The 22,371-nt window shown below is 40.1% G+C and overlaps 1 pseudogene; it reads left to right on the top strand.

Moving 5' to 3' along the window:
• Positions 1 to 12,425: 12,425 nt before the first annotated feature.
• The window catches only part of LOC128659972 (zinc finger protein 585A-like), a 211,305-nt pseudogene continuing 201,359 nt past the window's right edge, over positions 12,426 to 22,371 (top strand).

Raw genomic sequence — 22,371 nt, 5'->3', positions numbered from 1 at the left:
GAATGCACTGTGGTCCAAGGGTTTCAAATTCCAAAAGGACGCTGCCCCCAAAGTGTCCTATATACCTCCTGTCTAAGGGCTGTCACTAAATGAGTGTTTTAGCAACAGATGTATATGTATGATTCTCGCAAAAGAGGATAAAAATGAGATGCTTGTAAGAATTATTCTTTAATATGACTTATTATGTGCCTTGGTTAGACAGGAAAATCCTAACTATAGACACATATTTCATCTGGGTTATCTAACAGATTAAATTAATACTCATATTTATCAAATATTAGTTGACATAAATCATTTATTAATCACAACAAGATTAATACATACCTTGAGATCTGAAGGCAGAAGATAGCAATAGACTCATACAAATGTAAAGCTTATATACAAATTTTGAGCCAATGAAATCAAAGCATACCATAAATGAAAAGGCTATCTTTGTATATTTTAACTTCCTTAAAAGACTTTATAATTTTGGCTGACATATAGAAAATACTATTTTAACTTGTTCATGCGCAGTGCATTAGAGTGTTAATAATACTATGTCTAGCTAGCAGTATAGGTGTTTTGATTGACAACAGCAACTGAATGTAAATGTCACAGTTCTAAATACATTATCCTTAAAACAGAATTTAACCCATTACTAACTTCTGACTAATCCTATCTTAGTTAATTTCATTTATAACTATTTATTCCATATTCTATATTTTATTTTATATCTAAATGTTTTATCTATGAAGAACATATTTAATGTGTAATTCTCCTTTGTATATTTTATTCTAATCATGATTATATAATTTATTCTAATCATGAATTTATAACTCCACAAATGCTAGATATTTTGTTTATAAAGCTTTATTTTGCAAATTGCAAGTGGTTGCAGAATAAAAAGCTGACTGAATAAGAAGACAACTTCAGCCTTGTACATTTTGCTTTCTTGTGCTTAATGTTCATTCACAGTGGTTACTTTATAAATGACAATCAGCATAAACCACTGTGAGTGAACATTAAAGGGACACTGAACCCAATTTTTTTTCTTTTGTGATTCAGATAGAGCATGCAATTTTAAGCAACTTTCTAATTTATTGTCTTCATTCTCTTGGTATCTTTATTTGAAAAGCAAGAATGTAAGTTTAGATGCCGGCCCATGTTTGGTGAACAACCTGGGTTGTCCTTACTGATTGGACAGTACCAATAAACAAGTGCTGTCCGTTGTACTGAACCAACAATTAGCTAGCTCCTTAGCTTAGATGCCTTCTTTTTGAAATAAAGATAACAAGAGAAGGAAGAAAAATTGATAATAAGAGTAAATTAGAAGGTTGATTAAAATTGCATGTCCTATCTGAATCAAGAAAGAAAAATATTTGGTTCAGTGTTCATTTAAGCACAAGAAAGTAGAATTATTGTCTACTTGTTGTTTGTTACATTAAAGTTGATTTTAAAAAAAAACTTTGAGTGGAGGTCACATGTTTCCTGTCTATAGTGGAGCTCCAGTGTTTTGTTCTGTTGTTCCCCTCCCATTTACTTCCTGTGCAGCTGCTGCTGGGTGAGTGAGTCAGGCTGTGTGTATTGTGTGATAAAACGTTTTAGTCACTTTCTAGTCTTCTTAAAAAGTTTATAATTGTTATAAATGTTGTTCTTTTATTGTATGTTATTCATCTGCTTGTGCCAGGCAATGGGTTACTAAGTGCTGTTCAACTCTTTGTGTTAGTTAATGGTAAATACACTGTGCTGTTCTCTATGCTAGTGAATGGTTAATACACACTGTGCTGTTCTCTGTGCTAGTGAAGGGTTAATACACACTGTGCATCTCTCTGTGCTAGTGAAGGGTTAATACACACTGCAGCTCTCTGTACTAGTGAAGGGTTAATACACACTGTGCTGCTCTCTGTGCTAGTGAAGGGTTAATACACACTGTGCTGCTCTCTGTGTTAGTGAAGGGTTAATACACACTGTGCTGCTCTCTGTGCTAGTGAAGGGTTAATACACACTGTGCAGCTCTCTGTACTAGTGAAGGGGTAATACACACTGTGCTGCTCTCTGTGCTAGTAAAGGGTTAATACACAATGTGCAGCTCTTTGTGCTAGTGAAGGGTTAATACACAATGTGCAGCTCTCTGTGCTAGTGAAGGGTTAATACACACTGTGCAGCTCTCTGTGCTAGTGAAGGGTTAATACACAATGTGCAGCTCTCTGTGCTAGTGAAGGGTTAATACACACTGTGCTGCTCTTTGTGCTAGTAAAGGGTTAATACACAATGTGCAGCTCTTTGTGCTAGTGAAGGGTTAATACACAATGTGCAGCTCTCTGTGCTAGTGAAGGGTTAATATACACTGTGCAGCTCTCTGTGCTAGTGAAGGGTTAATACACAAGGTGCAGCTCTCTGTGCTAGTGAAGGGTTAATATACACTGCTGCTCTCTGTGCTAGTGAAGGGTTAATACACACTGCTGCTCTCTGTGCTAGTGAAGGGTTAATACACACTGTGCTGCTCTCTGTGCTAGTAAAGGGTTAATACACACTGTGCTGCTCTTTGTGCTAGTAAAGGGTTAATACACACTGCTATTTTCTGTGCTAGTAAAGGGTTAATATACACTGTGCAGCTCTCTCTGCTAGTGAAGGGTTAATACACACTTCTGCTCTCTGTGCTAGTGAAGGGGTTAATATATACTGTGCTGCTCTCTGTGCTAGTGAAGGGGTTAATATACACTGCAGCTCTCTGTGCTAGTAAAGGGGTTAATATACACTGTGCTTCTTTCTGTGCTAGTGAAGGGTTAATACACACTGTGCTGCTCTCTGTGCTAGTGAAGGGTTAATACATACTGTGTGGCTCTGTTCCAGTGAAGGGTTAATACACACTGTGCCCCCAAAATGAACATTATCAGCCCTGCTTTATCGAGGGGCGCCCGGTAACTAGCGCAGAGGGGCGCCCGGTCATAGTTTGTCTTATTTTTAGGAGCCAATCTGACCTTGTTACAGAGTAGACAAAGTGTCACTGCTGTTTTGTTAGCAACACTTTTTGTTTTACATGATCTTATCACCCCTGCTCAGACTAACTAGGGGCAGATGTGTAGCAGGGTCAGTTAGTTTTAAAGGGACATTAAACCTAAAATATTTCTTTCATTTTTCAGTGTTACACTAAATACAGAACTGCACAATGTAATTTAGAGCTGCAATAACTAATCAGTATAATCGATAATAATAGATTATTAAAATAGTTGTCAGCGAATCTCATAATTGATTAGTTGGTTTGCAATTAGTTGGTCTGTGCACAGCACCAACTACTTCACTCCAATTATGTTAATTTAGCCCATGCTCGGTATTTAGTGTCATTGGCTGTTATATGTGATCAGGTACAGACAATACATTGTGTCTAATAGCACCTTATGTCATTTACTGCCTCTGTGCTCTATACTCCCCTATACATTATCCTTCCCTATCTCCCTTCTTACCTTATCTACCCCACCTTCCCCAGCACCTATTCCTTCCAGTTACACAACACCTTGTGCTGATTGTCACATTCTCCCTTATCTATTTGTTTTTTCTCAGATAATATTGTGGTTTGCTTTATATTCTGTCCCCAGAGGCAGAACTTTTTTTCACTTTCTATAATGAGATTTTTTAGTGAAAAACTTTCTGCAGGTCATTTTTAAATAAAATAAAATTTTAAATTAGGCATTTCTGTGATGACATCTCAGATCACTGTATGTTCTGCCTTGGGGTGTCTGTTATTAACTGTTTGTTTTATATATCTTCTTATTTGACTGGTCTGTGCAAAACCTTACTTTAACCCCTTAAGGACCGGTCATTTCAGACTAAATCTTCCCCAAAAGACCAGAGCATTTTTGCGATCACTACATTTAAACAGAAATAGAGCCTTGTTTGTTTTTGTTTTTTTGTTTTTTTATTTACCTATATAAAACTATATATTTTTAGTAGATAACCCAAAGCATTGATCTAGGCACATTTTGGTATATTAAATGCAACCATTTCACAGCCAAATGGGATCAAATAAAAAAAACTTTTTCACAAACTTTGGGATTCTCACTAAAATTATTTACATAGCGCTTGTGCAATCATAGCATAAATGGTTATAAAAGTTTATTTGAATTCCCTTTTGTTCAAAAATAGCAGACATACATGGCCATTGCTTTTTGGTAATTAGAAGAAAGCTAATTGCGGCTGGGCACCACACTTACTATTCCCAGCAGTGAAGGGGTTAACCGGGTAGCTTGTAAGGTTAAGTTTAGCTTTAGTGTAGAAATTGCCCTCCGCCTGACACTTCCCACCCCCTGACCCCTCCCAAACAGCTCTGTTTCCTCCTCTTCCCCCCACTGGTCGCCCCATCTAAGGTACTAACAGACAGTCTGCAGTTTTAGACCATTTTTTAATTTATTTTCTTCAGTGTATGATTACCCCCTTACCTTCCCACCTCCCTGATCCCTCCCAAAAAGCTCTCCAGCCCTCCAACTTTTAAATAATTTCTGCCATCTTAGGTAAGAAACCCAAAATGTTTTTCATTATTTAAATAGAACAGATAATTTTAAACAACTTAACACTAAACTTCTATTAAGTTATTTGCTTCATTCTCTAGGTATCCTTTATTGAAGCAGCAGCAATGCACTACTGGGAGCTAGCTGAGCACATAAGACAAGCCAATGGCAAGAGGCTTGTATCAGCAGCTAGCGCACCATAGTGCATTATATGCTTTGCCACAAAGGTCTCCAAGGTAATAAAGCAGATTTGATAATTGGAGGAAATTGCAGAGTTGTTTATATTTGAATAATAAAAGTATAATTGTGACTTTGCTGTCCCTTTAATGTGTTTCTAATGACTTGTTTTACCGGTGTATAAAATAGTATAAAGTGTATGGGGAATTTCACCTTTAGCTTTAGTTTTTATGTGAAATAACTGTTTGTAATTTATTTTTCATTATGAAATTGTACACAGCCTTTTAAATGACCTGAGGCAGCGGCTCCTACTTAGCATATGCAGGAGTTCACATTATATAAAAATATGAGTCTGTTATTGGCTGATAGCTGTCACATGGTACAGAGGCAGAAAAAAATATCAGGAAAAAATAATCTACTGATCTTTTGAAATTCACATTTTATATTTTATGGTCCTTTTTTAAATGGACTGAGCTTGCCAGGAGACCATAACTCATGATGTTATTACTCTATTTAAACAGGCTTCCTTTCCTTATCTCTAACCAATATACCAATTGAAATGAACATTTTAGTGCCTATCTCTCCCACACCCCATTGCAGTGTGATTTAAGACAACTCAGTACTGACCAAGAGAAGTTAAAGGACTGGGGGTGGAGCACATGACAAAATGTCTGACAGTGAGAATTAGTAGGAAGTACAATACCAATACCGCAGTATCCGATTTAACTTATATTTAATCAACTGATATTTAATATTTCTTTCAGGTGAAAATATTGTTTCATATAAATGATAGAAAATAAAGATTATAATATATTTGTAACGTTGTGATATGGTCCCACTTAAATAGATTTTCTACCATTATGTTGTATAGCTCTGGAAGATTAATATTTAAGGGTAATTATATTAGAGGATGAACAATATAAAGATTTTTAATCCTGATCACAGTAGTATTCATGTAACTAGGGTAGATATAATGACATCTCGCATCATTTTGTAAACTTCCATATGGAGTTACTCTGGCCAGATGCTTTTTTTTTTTACATTTTGTTTAATCAACGTCTGCATTTCTTTTATGTATAGACTTTTGATTCAGGAATTGCAAATCATCAAAAGAAATCTGGGGCGCAAAGATATTTTATCCCAAAATTTTATTCCTATTCCGCTGATTTATCTCACCTTTTATTATAGATATTTTTATAATACTCAAAATGTATTAATATTTCTATTATTTGTATATCTTACACCTTGATTTTTTTTATTGCCTCAATCATATTATTATTCTGTTTAGTTCTAATAATCCTAGAAAGATCTTGGGCAGACTTTACAAATTGGTCAGTATAACGTGCTCAAACATCTCAATCTAAAACAGAAAGATAAAAAATAAATGTACAAATGATTCACAAAGTGAAACAAAATAACATAAATGTGAAAGCGTAAATTAAACTAAAAAGTTCATTCAATAGTAGAAGAATTTGTCCTTACCTACAAGTGTTCTCAGCAGTTTTACTAAGAGTTAATTTTTTTTTAGCTAAATTCAGTCAACATAATACCAACCCTACACAATACCAAACTTACATATATGCAATATAGACACAACACTCAGGGTTGGGAGAAAAAAAACACCTCCCCAATGGAGGCAGGGGTTGCTTTATTAAATAAGTAAATAAATAACTTTAATACTGCATAGCTACCCAGCTGGCAAGATAATCTTGTCCTAATTAACCCTCTAAGGGGTGTGGCCGCCCTGGGAATGATGACGCCCTCATTCCACCTACGTCTCCGCCCAAGGAAGATTGACCAGCGAGCCGACCTTTCCCTTAGTGACTAGGGTCCTGATCACCCGCTGTACTTTCCTTCTATGATGCTACCGGTAAATTAGAATTTTATGCCACACCCTTTTCCGCAACACTTGGGAAAGTATGCCGCCATGCAGACCCCCAACCTAACAATTTAGGATTAAAGGAGTCTCCAACACTGGATAGTCAACGGTCCCCAAGTCAAAAGACTGTTAATCCCAAAGGGAGACCCCATACTACCAATTAGCACCTTTGGGCTTACAAAGGTCCACATGACTATGTAGCCCCCCGCCAAAGGAAACTAAGCCAGCTGCCTTAGAACTGCACACCTCCATCCACTTCAGAACCTGTAAAGGAACCACAACGAACAACAAAAAACCAGGGAGGGCTGGGAGGGAAGACAAGAAACAGGTTAGTGGTTTTACTTTCAGTTCTGCAGCTCTATTATCAGCCCTGAATTGCCTCCTCCTAAAGCTCCCTCCCCCCTGCCCTGCAGGGAACACTTCCTTTTAACACAATCCCATTTTCTCCTTCCTTTCAAAAAAATTAACCCTTAAATTGTTACATCCCTAAATAGGTCTTCCACTTTCCTAAGGGGTTACATTTTTTTAGCTAAATTCAGTTAACATAATACCAACCCTACACAATACCAAACTTACATATATGCAATAAAGACACAACACTAAGGGTTGGGATAAAAAAACACCTCCCCAACGGGGGGAGGGGTTGCTTTATTAAATAAGTAAATAAATAACTTTAATACTGCATAGCTACCCAGCTGGCAAGATGATCTTGTCCTAATTAATCCTCTAAGGGGTGTGGCCACCCTGGGAATGAGGATGCCCTCATTCCACCTACGTCTCCGCCCAAGGAAGATCGACCAGCGAGCCGTCCTATCCCTAGCCCCTTGTGACTAGGGTCCTGAACGCCCGCTGTAATTTCCTTCTATGATGCTACCGGCCAATTGGAATTTTATGCCACACCCCTTTCTGCAACACTTGGGAAAGCATGCCGCCATGCAGACCCCCAACCTAACAATTTAGGGCTAAAGGAGTCTCCAACACTGGATAGTCAACGGTCCCCCAGCCAAAAGACTGTTAATTCCAAAGGAAGACCCCATACTACCAATTAGTGCCTTTGAGCTTAAAAAGGTCCACATGACTATGTAGCCCCCCACCAAAGGAAACTAAGCCAGCTGCCTTAGGTCTGCACACCTCCATCCGCTTCAGAACCTGTAAAGGAACCACAACGAACAACAAAAAACCAGGGAGGGCTGGGAGGGAAGACAAGAAACAGGTTAGTGGTTTTACTTTCAGTTCTGCAGCTCTATTATCAGCTCATCATCTCCTCCTCCTAAAGCTCCCTCCCCCCTGCCCTGTAGGGAACACTTCCTTTTAACACAATCCCATTTTCTCCTTCCTTTGAAAAAATTAACCCTTAAATTGTTACATCCCTAAATAGGTCTTCCACTTTCCTAAGGGGTTAAATTTTTTAGCTAAATTCAGTCAACACAATACCAAATTTACATATATGCAATAAAGACACAACACTCAGGGTTGGGAGAAAAAAAACACCTCCCCAATGGGGGGGAGGGGTTGCTTTATTAAATAAGTAAATAAATAACTTTAACACTGCATAGCTACCCAGCTGGCAAGAGGATCTTGTCCTAATTAACCCTCTAAAGGGTGTGGCCGCCCTGGGAATGAGGACGCCCTCATTCCGCCTACGTCTCTGTGCAAGGAAGATCGACCAGCGAGCCGACCTATCCCTAGCCCCTCGTGACTAGGGTCCTGAACGCCCGCTGTACTTTCCTTTAATGATGCTACCGGCCAATTGAAATTTTATGCCACACCCCTTTCCGCCACCAAAAAGAGGACAAGGTACTCTTGCCCCACTAAGCATAACCTGAAGCCAGGACCTGCCTAATATTTCCCAGGAACAACTCAGTACCTCTATCGGACAAATGCACCTGATCCTTCCTTAACAGTCCAGCATGATCAATACGAATATTGCCATGCATAACTACCTTCCCCCCTGAAGCCAGCACCTCCTTACTGACATCCCTATTTAGTTTCCTCTTCACTTGGAAACCCTTTAGGAGAATAACATGAGGCCTGCCCCATCTCCTTCTGGCTTCAGCAACCTGCTCGGGCAGATGTGACCACAACATGCCCCTCCTACCCAACCACCTAATTGACACTTTGTCAGCCAGTAATCCTAACTGCTGACCTCCTGTCTGGGATGCTGCCCGAATGGCCGCCCAAAGTATATATGAATGGTCAACCTTCAAAATTCTTTCCCACCCGTGTCCTGACCTGAAAAAACACCAACAAACAATAAGGTCCTGGCTTCCCAAAAATTAAACCACCAAAGCCGCTAACCCTTGAACAACCAACTAGCGCGCCCTCTAACCTACAACTGCTTCAAGGGCCTGATATGTTTCTTATACTGCTCCGAAGACCAATGCCCCATAGCCTTGATCTCCCCCTCCGAACATCCCAACATGGCCGCATCGGTGGCAGACCCGATGCGAAAAGAATGATGAGCCACAACCGCTGGATCCCATCCCAAACTACAAACTACCCTTCGCAACACAGATCTAAATTGAAACTGAGATAAAAAGGACCCTTCCTCATGCACTAAAAAAAAACACATCTACCCCAGGCCTGATTTTTTTTTTAAATTTCTCGCAAAGCAAAACTGGACATATCGAATTATGCCACAAACACTAGAACCACCTGGTCAACTAATCTAACGTGTCCTTTCAATAAACCCGTTCCCAGCAAAGTTTTGGATTGCGCGACCGATTCATTAATCCTAAGGGCTGCAAATTACGCCAAAGAAAATGCCAGTGAAAATAACAAAACTTCGAAACTGGAGTCGCATACCACCCCTAGCTGCCCTATCAACTGCACTAGTCGAACCCTAGTAATTGGTTCCCTCAGATTTGTCCTCTTACCCCCTAACCTACGCACTCCCTTCAAAGCCGCCCTGTTCTAAAATCTCCTAGTGACATCCTCTACCCCATACAGTTTAGAGAAAAAATGGCACTGCCGCTGCCTTACCTCCTATAGCACCATTGGATAACCTGCCATTTATAGGGAACCCAACCAAGTAATAAAAAACTGCACAAAAGGTGTACTCCAAGTAGTATCAAAGAGCTTTAAAATGGAACCCCACTCCCGCCAAGCCACACTGTATGCCTGGCAAGACCTAGGTGCTAGCGAACCCTTCCACAGCCTTAGTGCAGCTCCCCAGAACTCACCACCTGCCAGAGATATGTTGGACACCCATTACCCCGGACCTCTGCCTTTGGTGCTAGTTCCCTAAACTTATCCCACTTAAACCGAGAAAGAGCATCAGCGATCTCATTCTGAACCCCTGGGACATGTCTAGCGCTAAACACAATGTTATGCCTCAAACATCTAAGCACTAATTGCCTTAGAACATTCACCACAGGTGGAGAACTAGCGGAAGGCCCATTAATGGCATAAACCACGCTTTTATTGTTGCACCAAAAAACTACCACTCTTTTTTCTGTAACTTTTCCCACCATAGCTCAACAGCAACTAAGATAGGGAATAACTCCAAGAGGGTCAAATTCCTTACTAAACCTGCGCTGCTCCAATCCTGCGGCCAAGGTGAAGAACACCACATGCCGTCAAAATACGCCCCAAAACCTGCACTACCCGCAGCGTCCGTGTACAGGTGTAACTCTCTACTGGAAACCGGAGAACCCCTCCAGAGCCTAACCCCATTAAAGTCTTTCAAAAAGCACAACCATACCCGGAAATCAGCAATGATTGCCTTAGATAACATGATACTACGTGCCCCCGGGTTGGTTAAACCCCTTGTAGCGGCCTCCATCCTATGGTTAAATATCTTACCCATAGGCATGACTCTAGTAGCAAAATTTAGTGTACCCAACAATGATTGAAACTCTCTTAAGGTAGCATAATCTGTCTCCAGGAAAACCGAAATGGACGCAGTGGCAGCCCAAAATTTTTTCCAGCGGAAGTCTACACTCCTTAGCCACTGTATCCACCTTGATGCCCAGGAAAACAAGACATGTAGCTGGACCCTCCGTTTTCTCACTAGCTAAAGGAACCCCAAACTCTGCCATCAGAGATGGCATCGTCCCTAAGAGGTAAGCACATTCGCCAGACCCTGCAGCCCCTAAGAACAGAAAGTCATCAAGATAATGAGCCACCTGACCGAGGCCAGACTTGCGTACCACTGCCCAATGAAGAAATGAACTAAAACGTTCAAAATATGCACAAGAGATGGCACATCTTATCGGCAGGCAGCGATCCACATAGTACCGTCCCTCAGCCCTGCAACCCATCAAATGAAAACTATCTGGATGTATCGGTAAAAGCGAAATGCAGATTCGATGTCTACTTTAGCCATCTCTGTCTCCACCCCTAAACTCTGTACAATAGCTAATGCTGATTCAAACGATTGATAGGGCACTGACATGTCAGCCTCATCAAACGCATCGTTCACCGAATTCCCTTTCGGGTGTGACAGATGCTAAATGAGTCTGAACTTCCCCGGTTCTTTCTTGGGCATAATGCCCAATGGGGACACCACTAAATTCTCAAGCGGAGGGGACAAAAAAGGGCCCGTCACTCTACCTAATCTAACCTCCTTATCTATCTTCTCTTGCAAGGCTTCTGGAAACTGGTACGCCGATTTTAAATTGCGAACCGCAAATGGGGGACAAACTAGCTTTTTAACTGGTATTCTAAAACCATAAGCTAAACCTGCCTGCAAAAAATCCACCATCTCCCTATCCGGGTAATCCCTAAGTGCCCCGAAGATTGCCCCGAGTTTCATTGGCGTGTGAGCCCTTTCCCACAGAACCCTGCTAGTGTGTTGTGTAAGTGCAAGCTCACCGCTTCCATATCCCGATACCACTCCGACTGCCGTCGCCCCGGTCTGCGAGGATCCGGATGCACCCACTATTACCTGCTCTCCAGCCGTTGGTCTGCCTTTCGACGCCCTGCCAGCATCTACTCCACCATCCTGCGCACTTTCTGCAGTGCTGGGAACCTGTGACACAAAAGGAAAAGTGGGAGCAATGCAGGGAGAAAAAAGCTGCCCTGAGGACTCCCCAGCCGTACCCCTGAACATCATAGTCCCTGTAGTATGGCCCCCTGAAATATGCCTAGATATCAATCTTTTCCTCAGACTTGCCATCAGATCTCTTAACTGACCCCCCATGCACTGGTGTCCCAAAAAGCCCTAATGGCCCCTTAATTGTAGTATGACCCTTCTTACTGTTCTTTTTAGGCTTATGTATGCCTTTTTAAGTTACCTTCCCCTTGCTCATAGCACTTCCCCTACGAGTGAAGGGCCCCCCGGACACCCCGCTCCCCCCTGTGGCTCCACCTACCTGATTGATACAGACCGCTGGGACCTGATGCCCCAGGGCCTCAAAGCTAACTGCAGATGCTCCTGCCCCAGACATCGCCGCAGAGAAATTGGCCTGCGTAGACGGTCCCAAGATGGAAGTGCGGTGGGTGGGGCTAGAGCGGGCGCGTGCAGCTGCACAGACAAGGAAGCCGGATCCCCACATGGAGTCTTAATGAAAGGAGCGCATGGCCTACCTTGTATCCCCCTCTGACCAGACACACAAGAGGGGGGATGGTGATTCCCTGACACTCCCCGGAGAGAAACGCATCTCCGGGGAGTACAGTAGCTGATCCGCCACTGATTGGGGAGCAACAGCCGGATTCCAGCTAGGAACCGGCTGCCCCACTATACCTAACAACTGAGACTCATTAGACAGGGACAGAGAGGAAACGGTAGGGACAGATAGTATCACAGAAGGAGGGGGGAAAAGAGAGGGGGGTGATGAGACACAAGAGGTGAAGAGGAAGAAACAGAAACATTAGGAAACAGGGGAGGAGGAGGAAAACACAGGGCCAGGAGCAGGGACAGGAAGAGAAATAGAATAAGAAGGGAAAAAAGCAGTAGAAAACACAGAGCACACAGGAACAGAAACAGCTTGAGAGACAGGAAAGTTAGAAACTACAGGAACCACCATAGTAGAGAGAGGGATATCACCACTAGCAGTAACCCCAGGTTTTTTCTTTCTTGCAGGGGCATCATCTTCCTCAACGAATCTTCGTGGGGCCTTCGCAGAACGCTTGGACCTCTCCATGCTGCAACCTGCAAGACAAACAGGTTAGTGGTTTTACTTTCAGTTCTGCAGCTCTATTATCAGCTCTGAATCTCCTCCTCCTAAAGCTCCCCCCCCTGCCCTGCAGGGAACACTTCCTTTTAACACAATCCCATTTTCTCCTTCCTTTCAAAAAATTAACCCTTAAATTGTTACATCCCTAAATAGGTCTTCCACTTTCCAAAGTTACACTATTATTTTTTCCTCTCTTCCATTTTGAGGAATGTATTGAAGAGCACTGTCCTAAGAGATCCCTCTAGGAATGGACATATCCTTCCACTATTGAATGAACTTTTTACTTTAACTCACACTTTCACATTTATGTTAAAACAGAAAGATATTTACCTCAAAATATTCACACGCTACTGTAAAGATACTTTAGTCCCAGGACTTGCAAGGGAGTGTGCATCTAGCATGTGCAGGCACATTCATGTTATTTCCCTATTCAGTTTAAAATGCCATATGTGCATATCCTAAAAGTGCTAATTAAGTAAAAATAGTTTGCATAATAAATTGTTTTAAAATTGCTGGCAAGTATAATTTATTTTTATGAGATTTGTGTGTGGTGTTGCACTAATCTAACACACAGGCCTAGTGAATACACTTTCCAAACAGATTAACACTTAGTTTTTTAATGGCCAACACCCCCCCCCCCCCACACACACACACACACACATAGTTTGCCTTATTTGTAGGAGCCAATTTGATCTTGTTACTGAGTAGACAAAGGGTTGTCACTGGTATTTTGTTAGCAACACTTGTGTTGTTTTACATGATCTTATCACCCCTGTGCAGACTTACTAGGGGCAGATATGTAGCAGGGTCAGGTTTATGAAGCCTGTAGTGTGCACTTATAATTCTAATGATGGGAAAACCCACAATTTCCTTAGTTTAATCCCTAAAGGACCACAGCACTTTTCCATTTCCTGACCGTTTGGGACCAAGGCTATTTTTACATTTTTGCTATGTTTGTGTTTAGCTGTAATTTTCCTCTTACTCATTTACTGTACCCCCACATATTATATACTGACTTTCTAAAGATACCATTATTTTCATCAATAATTTACTATAAAAAAATTATAAAATATAAGGAAAAAATGGAAAACAAAACACTTTTTCTAACTTTGACCCCCAAAATCTGTTACACATCTACAACCACCCAATAAACACCCATGCTTAATAGTTTCTACATTTTGTCCTGAGTTTAGAATACCCAAAAGTTTTATGTTCTTTGCTTTTTTTGCAAGTTATAGGGCAATAAATACAAGTAGCACTTTGCTATTTCCAAACCATTTTTTCCCCCAAATTAGCGCTAGTTACATTGGAACACTGATATCTGTCAGGAATCCCTGAATATCCCTTGACATGTATATGAATTCTTTTAGAAGACATCCCAAAGTATTGATCTAGGCCCATTTTGGTATATTTCATGCCAAATGCGTTTAAATAAAAAAAATCGTTAGCTTTGTCACAAACTTTTTCACAATTTTAGGTTTCTCACTGAAATTATTTACAAACATTTAGTGCAATCATGGCACAAGTGATTGTAAATCATTCTCTAGGATCCCCTTTGCTCAGAAATAGCAGACATATAGGGCTTTGGCATTTCTTTTTGTTAATTAGAAGGTTGCAAACTGCTGCTGCGCACCACACGTGTATTATGCCCAGCAGTTAAGGCGTTAATTAGGTAGCTTGTAGGGTTAATTTTAGCTTTAGTGTAGAGATCAGCCTCCCACCTGACACATCCTGACCCCCCTCAAACAGCTCCCTTCCCTCCCCCACCCCACAATTGTCACCGCCATCTTAAGTATTGGCAGAGAGCAGGCACATCTAGGAGAGGGACAGAGGGTGCACATGGGGACAGAAGGGGGGAGGAGGGAGAGGATAGGGAGGAACCCACACCAGGGACATCACAAAAAGAAAGCAAAGTGTCCATGGAGGATGAGAGGCTGAGATGTCCCAACTTCTCATTTGCTGAAAATGTTGCCCTTGTCCAGGCCATCATTTACAATTACAGTGACCAATTCGGAAAAAGGCATGGTTGGCACTAGAGGATGCCGTCAACAGTGTGGCCCCGCAGAGGAGGACTGTTGAGGGCCTTAAAAAATGCTGGAATGACTACAAGAGGCAGGTCAAAGAAAAGATGGGGCAGGCAGCTATGCACCAGAAGAGAACAGGAGGTGATACGCAGGTCCCTGAGTATCACAGCAGTCCATGGACTTCCAGGGACTTGTGACTCGGGGCTGCAACCACAGCACATCATGCTGGTGAGTAACATCCCACACACCAGTATTATATGTATTTGAGATATAACATCTTTTAATATCACACATTCATGTACACAATGAGGAGCATGGTATTTGGCGTTCTAACAAAAACATCTACAATTATACTCGACATTACTGCTACTTAACACAATGAAATTCATGATATGAGATGGCATAGTGCAATACTAACATGTCTCAGAGTAACACAGGACACAAGTCACATGTAGAGTTTTCATTGAATGGACACATAACTATTGTATGAAACACATCCCTGTATACTGCTCATACTGCATGTTATAACGTTTGACATGAAAATCAGTATGTATCAATGTACATTGTATGCCCACATGGCCATATATCTTACTGTACTAATCCCTCTCATCCTTTGACTCCTCCACAGAACCTCCTATTACGAGGATACAAATATCCATACCACCACCAGTCTTCAGGCAACCGCAAGAACAGTATGCTCCTAGGCATGAGCATGGTTGGATGGCTTCAGTTGAGGACTTGGGAGTGATGCCACCACCATTGCATGACCCCTGGCAAGATTCCTGGCCAGAGGAATATCCTCCCTTTGGCTTTGAGGGGGAGCCAAGACGGCCACAAAGGGTCCATGTATTTACCCCCCCCCCACAACACAATCTCATGGCAGTCATGGATTTTACCCACAGACTATGTCACAAGAAGTGCCAATTGGAGAGGCTGAGTGGTCAAACACTGGTCATCAGTGGGACTATCAATCAACCATGAGAGCTCCACCATCCACATCACTTTGACGAGCTCCACCATCTGCAGATGCAAATATAGCAGAAACTACAGCTACACCTCAAGCACCATCAGATGCAGCTGAACCTGCCCCAAAAGAACAATTGGTTGCAGCTGAACCTGCCCCACAAGAACCAGCAGATGTAGCTGAACCTGCCCCACAAGAACCAGCAGATGTAGCTGACCTTGCACCTCAAGCACCAGCAGATGCAGGTGACCCTGCCCCACAAGCAACTAGAAGCCCTGCTGTTCAAGAGCCTGTGGATGCATTGTATTCTCCCCTGGGTGAGGAATACATTGCACTCCAGAGGAGGCTCATAACAAGCACCGAGAGCATACAAAGAGGCCAAGAGAGGTTCTTCAGGAACCTAGAAAGGTTCACCAGGAGCCAAGAGAGGATACAACAATGTAGCATAGAGCTACAGAGGGACATGGCAGCATCATTAAGTTCAAGTGTTCAAAACCAGTCACAGATAATGTGAATTCTGTCTGATATGCAGATGCAAATGGACAATAGATGGAGAGAACAAAATCAACTCTTGGGTGTGTTGGTTGAGCACTTTACCCACCAGCAGGACACTGCCTCCAGCCTATCACCTGTGGCCAGCACACCAGCAGAAACACCAGAATCTTCTAAAACCAGGAGAACAAGGAAATCCACTACAGTCACCTCAGCTCACTCATCCAAGAAGCCAAAAAAGATAAAATATTCTTATAGTTCACCATAAACCTTGTCCTCGGTTATTTACCATATAATTGTCATACACATCCATGTGAGGTGTGTTTTATTACACTAATATTGTTAAAACATATAATATGACCTGTGTGAAAATGGCAATAAAAACAGGTAATATAATGTTTATGACATATTCTTGTACTATAACTCACATCCACAATATTTGCTTATGAAGGGTACATATAGTAATATTCACTTCTAAGATGTAAATCAATGTATCTCACATCCTATATAAATTGACACATGAGTATGTATAATAGTGTAATAACACAGGCAGGTATCTCCTAGTAGTGTTAACAGCGTAAGGAGGGAACAAACAAAGTTCATCAAAATAAAGCTCAAATACAGATGCCTCCAGCCTATCATCTGTGGCCAGCACACCAGCAGAAACAGACCATGTCGCAAAGTGTCCACAACGTATGAGGCTATGACAGACCAAGCATATCAGCTTACCCTATTGCAGTAGTACAAAAGTCGATCTATAGAAACGGACTCACAGGGCTCACTCGATTCCTGCAGTATTTAACTTGCATCGAATGCCCTGCCGAAGCGTAGTGTTCTGTGTCTCACACTCACGCTTCCAAGTTGTGATCTCCTCTGATGTCACTGGGGGCGCGTCTGTACAAATAATAATCTGTGTGTGCTCAGTTAGATGGGATGTAACTGCCCCTTAGTCGATAATCCACCAATAGGATAGCTTCCCTTGTTATGGCGTCGGGGGTGTGTAGGTCCCACTTCTCCGTGATTGGTCCGTATCTGGTTGGCTCCTATACCTCATCGCCTGGAGCTGTATCAGTGATTCAGTATCGTCACTGGCTGTGCTCACTAGGTAGGTCAAGCATAATAGAGGTACAGAGTAAAGGAGCACCAGCCAGGAGATGGAGTTTAAAATAAACAAGCAAAGCAAACAGCTGACGCGTTTTGGCTTAGAGCCGTAATCAAAGCTGGCAAACTTTGCCCTAGGAAATTCTTATAAAACCCTAAGCTGTCTACTATTGGTCAATGGATATTTTAATTAGCACATAAGTACACTTACATTGACAAGTGTTATTCAACAACTGCAGATAAGCCCAAAACTCTATATTATTCAGGTGACAGTAAATACAAAATTCACACAATAGGATAAAATAAATACTAACATCATGTGCACAAATGTAATGTAAACCTGTGGCTACATCATTTCTCAACATTTCAGTTTGATTTTCTTATGTAAACAAAAGATTCAAAACAAAGCTATAATATGAAGAGAGTATGCCCTATAGTTAGAGCTACATCAACTCTTCAAAAACTTTGTGGGAAAGTCTTCTATTTTGTATTTGTTTCATAGATGCAATAAAATGAAATTAGATTATTGAAAACTGTTATCTTTGTTCAAACGATTTGCGTTAGGATAAATACTAACATCAGGATATACAATGGAATTTGAACCTAAGATTGCATAAATTTTAACCCCTTATCAGTTTCAGTTATATATATGTAAAAATATATATATAATTTCAATATTAACAAAAACAGCCCTATATTAGGGCTACATGATTTCTCCAAAGGTTTTTTTTATATAAAACTGCCTTGTATTTAATATATTTTTCATAAATACAATGGGATGAACATAAATTGCTACAAAACTGGATTCTACTAAAGTAGTTGAGGCTGGAAAATCACTGCCAGAAATTAATTAAGTCATAATCTGAATTGAATCCTTCTGGAAATCTACTTTTTAACTTGAAAATCCCTCTCTTTTACCCAACAATTTTCCCTATCACCCCCTCTCTGGGGGGGGCAAGATACTCTCTATACAGGACCACTTAAAAGAGTCCCCATTTTTGTTGTGCTCACGAGTGAAGTGCTGTACCAATGGAGTACTGGCAGTACCATATTTGATACTGGAGAGGTGCTCCCTGATTCTGGATCTCACCTCGCGTGTTGTGAGACCTACATACTGTTTGTTACATACCACACAATTAATCATTTACACAACAAAAATGGACCTACAATTCAGACATGAACGCCTGTGATAAGTCTGCCCTTTAACTGAGGATCTAAACACAACTCCTGCTTCCACTTTTTCACAGGCCACACATGAACTATTGTGGCATTTGTACATCCCCACAGAGGACAACCAAGATGAATTACTCTGTCTTGTGGAGTGAAGTTTGATAGGTGCCACAAAGTTTCCAATTGTCCTACTTCTCTTATAGGCAAATTTGCAATCTTTGTTTGTTAAATTAGCGAGCCCATCATCAGCTCTCAGAATTGGGTAATGTTTCCTAATTATGTCACAAATTTGATTGTATTGTTCAGTGTACTCTGTAATGAACATAATATATTAAATACAAGGCAGCTTTATATAAAAAATCTTTGGAGAAATCATGTAGCCCTTATATAGGGCTGTTTTTGTTAATATTGAAATTTATATTTTTTTTTATTCCCCCCCCATATATAAAGTATAACTGAAACTGAGAGGGGTTAAATTTAAGCAATCTTAGGTTCACATTCCATTGTATATCCTGATGTTAGTATTTATCCTAACGCAAATCGTTTGAACAAAGATAACAGTTTGCAATAATCTAATTTCATTTTATTGCATCTATGAAACAAATACAAAATAGAAGACTTTCTCACAAAGTTTTTGAAGAGTTGCTGTAGCTCTAACTATAGGACATACTCTGTTCATATTATAGCTTTGTTTTTAATCTTTTGTTTACATAAGAAAGATAAATCAAACTGAAATGTTGAGAAATGATGTAGCCACAGGTTTACATTACATTTGTGCACATGATGTTAGTATTTATTTTATCCTATTGTGTGAATTTTGTATTTACTGTCACCTGAATAATATAGAGTTTTGGGCTTATCTGCAGTTGTTGAATAACACTTGTCAATGTAAGTGTACTTATGTGCTAATTAAATTATCCATTGACCAATAGGAGGCAGCTTAGGGTTTTATAAGAATTTCCTAGGGCAAAGTTTGCCAGCTTCGATTACGGCTCTAAGCCGAAACGCGTCAGCTATTTGCTTTGCTGACCTCCCTATTTTACTATATGGCCTGGTATCCTGGCTTTTTTAATGAGCGTTTCAATAACATTTGTTTATGTTAAACTCCATCTCCTGGCTGGTGCTCCTTTACTCTGTACCTCTATATATAATAGTGATGTTACTGATAGGGTGTGCATTATCAGGTGTTTTAAGGCTGCAGGTGAGAGGTTGTGTGTTTGTGATTGGTTTGACACAATTAGCAAAGAGGCGGCCTTCAATAAGGTCTTAGAAATTATCATATGAGCCAACCTAGGTTTAGCTTTCAACTAAGAATACCAAGAGAACAAAGAAAAATTGGTGTTAGAATTAAATTTGAAAGTTGTATGAAATTACATGCCCTATTTGAAACAAGAAGGTTTTCTTTGGACTTGACTGTTCCTTTATATATTTTGGCATCAATGCCAAGCTGTGTTGACATTAGAATAAATTACACTCCCAGTGGGTTCTAAAGAGATAAAGGTAATACAATTATGATTTCCCATTGGTTCTCTCCAAGTACAGATAGCCCTCAGTTTAAGCCGGGGTTAGGTTCCAGAAGGAATGGTTGTAAATTGAAAACCGTTGTAATTGAAACCCAGTTTATAATGTAAGTCAATGGGAAGTGAGGGAGTTAGGTTCCAGGCCCCTCTCAAATTGTCATAAGTAACACCTAATACATTATTTTTAAAGCTTTGAAATGAAGACTTTAAAAGGTAACAGCATTATAAACCTAAAATATACTGTAGATTGTATCATCATCAAACTAAGTTTAATAAACAAAAACATTTGCTAAACCGCACCTAATTAAAATTATCACACAAACACAGACTGTATCATCATCAATCTAAGTTTAATGAACAAAAACAAAATCACACAACAGACTGTATCATCATCAAACTAAGTTTAATGAACAAAAACGTTTTTTACTTGCCTTTTTCTGCAAACAGTTCTCTGCATTGAGTCTGAGCTAAGGGAAGTGGCTGCTAGATCTTGTTCCTTTGAAAGCTGATCCCCTTAATCATGTCTGGCTTGCTTTTCTTTGCATGTGTTTGCTGCAACACAAGCGGACAGCTCCCACCTACTGGCTATTTTAATGTAAGCATGTGCTAATGCTTTTATAGCAGTCAATGCTTTTCAATAGCAAAAAAAAAGGCGTTATTCTGAAACGGCGCAAATTGAACATCGTAAACCGAGGGCCACCTGTTTGGTGATTGTTTTAAGAAACAAATATAAAGTAAAGAAGCAAGTATATGTACACAATGTGATAAAGTAATGAGATCTGATTTATACCTACAAGCTCAATCCATTTGATTAGGTTGGTGGCTTCAAAATAGAAATTCAGCTATTTCAAATACACAAATAAACCTTAAAAAAACAATATCATAGTTTACTGTCCCTTTAACTATTTGTGATGCTACTTAAAATGTATGTGTTTGTTAAGGCTTCCAGGGAGTTATGTTGCTCTTTTAGTTAGTGCAAGGGTTGCTGCACCGGCAATGTGGGCGAGATGAGAATGGAGTAGCTTTTTTTAATTCTGCGTCCTTACGCTGTATATTGGATACCAAAATGCACGGTTGTTCTATGTAATCTATGGGAGAAAAAAAATACGGCCGACGGGTGAAATATATGTAAGTAAATGTATGCTATCGCCATATATGTAATACCAAAAGCGCATTAAAACAGGCGGCGGAGGATTTTGCGGGCCATGCCACATATGTCGATCGAGTCCCCTAGAGCCCAAATAAGCATTTTTACTCTGATTAGATTAGAGACTGTCATTCCCTGCAAGACTTTACATTGCTGAGCTCCCCAGCAAAACAGAAACCCTATAGATGTGCATTCAAATAAAAGTGTTATCCACCCAAATTTCACATAGATGATCCAAAAAAAGAGAAAACATAGAAAATGCACCTGTGAGAGTCTATGTGCATGGTCTAGGGAATAATTAGATCCATACAATTGAGAAATCACTGGTCTGTACTAGGGCTGCAAACTAACGATTATTTTCATAATCGATTAATCGCCGATTATTATTTTCGATAATCGACTATCGGATAAAAAGAGAATCAATAATAGTTTTCTATGTTTTAAATAAAATCCACATAAATGAGTGTTACAAATATAACTTCAGACTAAAACTTTACATTAACACAAATGTTTCTTCAATGTTTAAGCAGCAGAGCACAGTTTTATAATTAAAACAAAACCATAAACTGTTTGAAATAGAGGTAGAACTAGAAAGAATTAGACTATCACTGTTAATAATATTCTGTTATTCACTCTTTCAGAAACTTTGCATTGAAATGCTAAAATCTCAACATGTCCACATGCTTTTGGCTAAGGCTTAGTTCTCTGTTTGCAGCTATATTTCCTGCAGCAGAGAAAAGGCTGTTGAGGTGTATAAGTAGGGTTTTGCCAATTTCACCAAGTGGGATATTTATCTTAGCTCTTCACCAATGCTAAGTGTTTTCTACCTTGGCAAGGGGCCTCTGAATAAAGTAACCCTTGACTTCATTCTAACATAAAAATATCTTGAATATCTATATGCAATGGTAAATAACCAGCTATAAGGTTAGGGGAAATATCTAGTCCGCTCTAAAAATAACGAATATATACTTAAAAGGTTGAAAAAACCAACTAATCGATTAATCGATTATGAGATTCGTTGACAATTATTTTCATAATCGATTATGACGATTAGTTGTTGCAGCTCTAGTCTGTACTTTTTAGTTTCCGTCATTGCCATAATAAATCTATAATATATTGTATATGTGTTCTGCTTGAGTTAACCCAGGTGTAGACACTGCTGAGTAGTGTTAAGTGTACCTGAAACACAAAAATTTCATGATTTAGGTAGAATATACACTTTTATACAACTTTGCAGTTTACTTCTATTATCAAATTTCCTTATTTCCTTTATTCTCTTCGTATCATTTGTGAG

This window comes from Bombina bombina, chromosome 5, assembly GCF_027579735.1.
Source record: "Bombina bombina isolate aBomBom1 chromosome 5, aBomBom1.pri, whole genome shotgun sequence".
NCBI classification, from domain to species: domain Eukaryota; kingdom Metazoa; phylum Chordata; class Amphibia; order Anura; family Bombinatoridae; genus Bombina; species Bombina bombina.
This window is presented reverse-complemented; position numbering and strand designations above follow the sequence as displayed.